Source organism: Scleropages formosus, chromosome 7 (assembly GCF_900964775.1).
Source record: "Scleropages formosus chromosome 7, fSclFor1.1, whole genome shotgun sequence".
NCBI lineage: Eukaryota > Metazoa > Chordata > Actinopteri > Osteoglossiformes > Osteoglossidae > Scleropages > Scleropages formosus.
The window spans coordinates 14,675,245-14,681,244 of NC_041812.1; the positions used below are offsets into that span (position 1 = coordinate 14,675,245).

Consider the following 6,000-nt stretch of genomic DNA (forward strand, 5'->3'; position numbering starts at 1 on the left):
ACTTTAATATTGCTGCATATTAATTAAAGATTAAAAAATGAACTAGTGTCCATGGTGTATTCTGCGTGATGCCCACTGATTCCAGAAGAGAGGAATACTGAGACTTCTTCTGAGCAAATGCTGAAAACTGGATACATAAAAAGTCTTAAAGTAAATTTTCAATTCATTTTAGCATTAGCTGACGTTTTTAACAGAACCTAATGCGTAAATAAATCAAAGGATTAAGCTGTATTCTCAAGCTCTTATTGATCAGAAGGCAGTGGATGGATTTACAAACACTTCGAAGTTATAAACTCAGCTGGTGCTGGGATCACTACTGTTCTCATTATATATGTTATCATTAGGTAATATTTGCAAAAAAAAAAAATAATAATAATTTTCACTCCTATGCTGATGTTATGCAACTGTACCTATCCGTCAAGCCATCAGATATGCTCACAATAATGAACCTGTTGCACTGTTTTGACATCAGGGCCTAGATAAGCGCTAATTATCGTTCTTTAAATGCAGGTAAAAAGGAGATCTTGCTTCTGAAACTTAAAATATCCATCAGAAAATTTTATCGTTATATCATCTGCGAAGAATCTTTGCGCTCTCTTCATTTCAAAGCGATCATTTAAATCTTATGTCAATTCGGTGGCAGAGACCAGCTTTCCGCACCTGAGGAATATCACCACATTAAAGTGCCTTCTCTCTGGACTGGAGATCAAGAAGTTAATTCATGCCTTCATCTCTGGCAGGCTTGACTGCTTCAATTCACTGCTGTCCTGCAGGCCTGCTTGCTTCATCTCACTTCTTCAACTGGTCCAAAATGCAGCAGCAAGGATTATTTCCAGGAAATACTGTCATATTACCCCTATTCTTTGCTCTCTACCTTGGCCACCAGTGTCATACAAAGCACTGAAGGGTCTAGCTCTATTTTGTTTAATTGCAGTGGAAGGAGAATGATTCAAAGAACCATTAAAAGTCATTTCACAGGTCAGTGACCTAATTGTGCATCCACTAAGTAGGTTTAGTGTAGTAAAGGCACAGATCTTAGACTCTTAAAGTGTTCTCTGATTCCATTTTTTCCTTCACTAACACTGTCCTACGATGTCTTTTCTCCTATCTTCCTGCCTCTGCATAGAGTCATTATTGTTTATTAGCAAGAAATATTATCACCATACTATGCTTATGCAGGGGCTGTCACCAGTTCTCTTGTGCATCCTGCAGTTCATATAGTCTGACTGCTTTGCCGACTGGGCGCATGGCTTTACCTGCTATGAAAGTATGGTCAATTTGTAATATGTTGAGAAAGTCCGGGAACTGGAGGAGCACACACTGACCCTGTGGGATATTAAACAGGCCGAATCATGTCTTTATTTTGTTTGCAGGGATGAGTTGGCAAACTCCAAGCTGGGTATAAACCTCATAGGCCACTCTCTCTCCAGGGACTCTGAACCTGGCCCACCAGACAACTCCCTGCTGAGTTCTCCACATCAAAATTCCTGGGTATCAGTCTGACAGAGATCCAGTAGTTCTAAATCCATGCTCCTAATACAACATCCTCTCAGAGCTCAAAATCCAATCCAGGACTGAAAAATGGAAAATTACATTGTCAATGATTCCTTATTGTTGAATTAATTATTAGAAATGTTAAATTCCCAAACCACCAACCATCTATATCTCCGCAGAAACAAAGGTATCTGATATTGAGATATAGCTAGAATTAATATCCCAAAATGAAGCCAACTGTGATTGCTCATCCTGGTAATGATACAAAGTATCGATAATCAGAGATATTGAAGAAAAAGTTCATGTTATGGTGTTATAAAGAAAAAGAAAAAAGTAAGAGACTGGTGGTCTCTGGGCCCATGCCGGTGATGCATAATGAAGTGCAGGCTTGCACTCCTTGAAATGCTTGTTAGTGACCTGGTGTGCAGCTTTTACTTCCAAAGTCGTAGAAAAGACTGTTGTAGATCACCTCCTCTCATATCTAGCCACAAATTATCTGTTTAAAAGACCTCAGGCTGGTTTTTCCTCCACACTACAGTCCTGAAACCACCCTGGTTAGAGTAGCCAATGACATCCTCCTGTCAACTGATGCAGGGTTGCCACCATTGCTCATTCTCCATGATCTCAGTGCAGCCTTCGATAAAATGGATCACAGCATCCTGTTGCACAGGTTGGACATGTCCCTTGGCCTTTCCAGTACTGTGCTCAAATAGTGTAACTCCTATATTACAAATAGATTTCAGTATAGACATCTTCATGTAACTCCTCTCCGTCCTTGTTATCTCTTATTCGATATGGAATAGTCCAGGGTTCAGTGGCGGGCCTATTGCTCTTCTTGCTGTTTGTGTTACTGCTAGGTCATGTTGTCTAGAAAAATCATGTTTATTACCAACAATAATTATACACAGCATTGTCTGTCTACAAAGCCTTCACATATTATTGCTATTAAGCACCAATCCTGCTGTCTCAACAACACCAAAGGCCTGAATGGATGCAAACTATCTTGCGTTGATTGTGGATAAAACTGAGATCATGCTCCTAGGAAACACGTTTCCAGAAACATACCCTCTCAGCTAAATCTCAAGGCCCTAAATTTTAGCACTGCATTATCTGCAATCAATGTCAATGTTCTCTTTCACCAAGAACTGTCTTACAAACCTCATTTCAAGACAGTTACAAAGACTTGCTTCCTGAAACTGAGAACTATATTTAAGCAAAAGCTGTTTCTTTCTGGATCAGATATTGAGAAGTTAGTCATGCCTTCACTTCCAGCAGGCTTGACTACTGAAACTCCTTGCTTTCTGACGTTCCTGCTTACGTCATCTTGCCCCTTCCACTCATCCAGAATGCTGCAGCCAGGACTGTCACCGGCTCCCGGAAGTGCTACCATATTTTTCCAGTTCTCCACTGTCATCACCAACTTCCTGTTGCATATAGATTTGACTAAGATACTGATTCTAACCTACAAGGTGCTCAAGGGACTCAACTTAAATGGCCAGTCTCCTCAGCAACCAGAAGCCAAGTTGCATCCTGTGTTCAGAGGACACCAATTTCCTGGTAGTCCCTGAGATCAGCATGAAGATGGTGGGTGGCAGAGCATTTAGCCATCGGGCCTGTGGAACACTGCCTAACAGTGAGAAATGCTCCCTCTGTTGCTGTCTTTACAGAAAAACTAAAAACATTTTTCGTCTTGTGTTTCAGTAGCTGATCAATAGGATCAGCATCCATAGACCTGGAGACCTACCTTACCTTCCACAAACCATATCTCTGAACAACAGACATATCGGTCTTTTGTTCTAGACGTATCCATCCTATCTGATGATTTATACATATGCATTGACAGCAGTCAAGCAACAATTTTGGCCAGTGCTTGTTTAATTAATCAGTCCCCCATACAGACATGCACTTTCCATTTATTTATTTAGCAGACGCTTTTCTCCAAAGCGACTCACACACACACACACACATCTCAGAGAATACAAATGTGCAGTGCACCAATGCAAAATAGAGTGCCTTACACCAGCAGAAGGAAAGATCTGGATGCAGACATGTGATTCTTCAGTACGGTCAATCTGTTACCTACCACCGTATAAACAAGTACCGACACATAGCTTTTTTCACATGACATCTCATCACTCCCGTTCAATTTGTTATATGCACACTGTTGGTGTGTTATAAAATAAGATCCCATGCATAAGGTGCAATGAAATTATTCAGATTAAAACAAATTGAATTCAGTTAAGACAAAACATTCAAGACACAAGTAAAGATTAAGTACAGGCAATTTACCATTGTTAATTCACCTGAACTGCATGTCTTTAGAACAACAAACCAGAGCACCTGGAGGAAACCCACCCAGACACAGGGAGAATATGCAAACTTTACAAAGACTGAGCTGGATTCTCAGCAATGCTTGAAAAACCCAAGCGCTGTGAGGCAACTACCCTCTGGGCCACTGTGTTGCCCATTTCTTCTTTTATTCTATGCTAAATTACAAATAAATGCAAAAATTAAGGATGTATTTCTCTATAGTTGCTTTATTAAGGCTTAATCAGTCTGTAGGGTAATAAGCTACTTGCAGAAATTCCACGGTCAAATTTACAAAATAAATTTTAAGAATAATGATTCCATAAAGTAAAGTTACCATGAGAGTGTGTAAGTGACTGGCTTGAGGAGGATAAAGGTTATATGTCATATTTAAATAAATGAAGAATAAAATTATAGCCTCTCTCACACTGCAGTTTTCAAATACGGTCACAGTTTACCACAGGCCCAGATCCAGCATTGCAAATGAATATATGAAAATCTAGACCAAGTAACGAAAAGTGGTGTTAATAACGGCTGACTGGATATATGATGAATCGGATATCCAGAGACCAAATAATGAGGGGTGTATTTGAAAATTTTATGTAGTCTCTCAGCCATGCATCATGTATTATTTAAGGCCAATAGTTAATCTCTAATGCAACACAGATTATTTTTCTTCAGGAACAGCATAACCATCGTATAAAATTACAGATCAGCAATAACCACAGTTGATACATTGAATCACGGTATATGTGTGAAATTGTTTCTGTGGTCTCTTTTTCCATTTTTTACACTTGGTTTTCAGTCTGGTTGCTTTTCAACAATTGTTCCTGAGACCCTCCTGGATTTTGAACCTTTGATCACAAGCTAGAACTTCAGGTGGGCATCTTCCATATTGATGACACTTAAGACACCTATAAAAACCTGTTATGATCCAGGCACCAGCGTGAAAGGAAACTGCTGAATAGCCATGTTTTGACCCTTCTTGCTTTCCTTAATTGCTTAATTACCAAATGCATCACATTTAGAAGATCCTGCTTGTGATACATCTCAAGATTACAGCAGATTAAACTGAATTATATAACTGCTTCAAGAAATTCGGTCACAGCTTTGAAAACTTTTATAATGGAACTGGATGTATTGTAGTACAAAAACCTTTTGTTCTATTAAATAGAAAGTGGATTTTCAAATTAACACCCGGAATTTGCGGAAACCTGAAAATATTAATACACGATGGACGTATGTTCCATTAATATCTCCACGTGGACGTTCACTGAAAAATTATGTAACAATGTGCAGTTTTTTTTTTTTTTTAAAAAAAGAAAAACGAGTAGGTATGCCTTTTCATTGTAGTATAAGCACCAATCATGTCCAAGAGTCTAACTTTGAAGTTAGCAGGAGCTAAATGGAAAAGAAAACGTATTATCTTATGAGACAAGAAAGTCAAATAGGTGACGTTCTAAGCCTAAGGTGGTCCTCATTTTAGCAATATTATAGCGGGGCTCGCGCTCAATAAATTTAAATTAGTAATGGTAAACAATGAATCACACAAAAAAGTAACCACCACTCCCGTTGCATTCAGCTGTTTAAAAACCGTTATGAATTTATTTTTAGTTTAATAAATTTAATTCACAAGCAAGTTCATACACCCATATAAGCGTAATTATGCAGAAATTATATAATTTACTACGCATGTACACCACGAAGAATGAAAAACGTTCAAAAAACACGCTCTGACTACAAGAACAAGACTGCATGAGGTAAAGTGTAATTTTGTATACCACACGGTGAAGGTAAACACTTTACAGGAAAAAAAAAAAAAAAACTTACCTTATGATGACGTTCTCCCTAAAAAATTACCAGTGAATATATTGAAGAATTCGACGCTGGACCCATGGGATGTATATGCTGCCAGTGTTCGTTAACTCGTAACGTTTTTCGTCATGTCGAATAATGATTTGCACAGCAATCCGAGCCTCACATGGCATTTTAAGTGAGGGGGGGAGTCTCGAAGCACTCAGTGATTCACTGCGTTTCTCGCTCGCCGCTTCTCCGCGTCTCTCACTCGCCCATCCATCTCCTCAGGAACTTTCTCCAGCACGGCGAACATTTTTTACCGCCTGCATGAGTTTGCGTGTCTGGGGAGGACTGCCGTCGGGGAAAGAAGAACCGTTTCGTCATCCATTAACTGTTAAGGAA

General features: G+C 39.1%; 1 protein-coding gene across 1 annotated transcript in view; it reads right to left on the bottom strand.

The window, feature by feature from the left end:
* The window catches only part of LOC108926591 (ras and Rab interactor 2-like), a 36,344-nt gene extending 30,563 nt beyond the window's left edge, over positions 1-5,781 (bottom strand). The window contains exon 1 of the mRNA XM_018739338.2: positions 5,632-5,781. The gene's annotated coding sequence lies outside the window, so the exon portion shown is untranslated. The remainder of the gene's footprint in view (positions 1-5,631) is intronic.
* Positions 5,782-6,000: the final 219 nt, after the last annotated feature.